This window comes from Eurypyga helias, unplaced genomic scaffold (genome assembly GCF_000690775.1).
Source record: "Eurypyga helias isolate BGI_N326 unplaced genomic scaffold, ASM69077v1 scaffold13892, whole genome shotgun sequence".
Classification (NCBI taxonomy): Eukaryota; Metazoa; Chordata; class Aves; order Eurypygiformes; family Eurypygidae; genus Eurypyga; species Eurypyga helias.
Window position 1 is genome coordinate 90,738 of NW_010234152.1, and position 201 is coordinate 90,938.

General features: G+C 43.3%; 1 protein-coding gene across 1 annotated transcript in view; it reads right to left on the reverse strand.

Annotated features, from left to right (window-relative positions):
- LOC104517344 (zinc finger matrin-type protein 1-like) overlaps positions 1 to 201 on the reverse strand; it is a 16,695-nt gene that overhangs the window by 16,181 nt on the left and 313 nt on the right. The window lies entirely within an intron of this gene.

Below are 201 nucleotides of genomic sequence, written 5' to 3' on the forward strand. Positions count from 1 at the left end.
TGTGAAGAGGAGGGCATGGAAAGTTCTATCACTTCTTAGCCACAACCTTAATGTTCAGTTCCAGGGCTCTACATCATATAAAAGTAACCTGTCACGTTACTGTCCCATAAGCATGAGATTAGTTTAGGCTGCTAGAGCGAGGCCGCTTTGCACTGAAGGATTAAGTGTAAGACTACCTTCACAAATTGCATGTTTGGACCT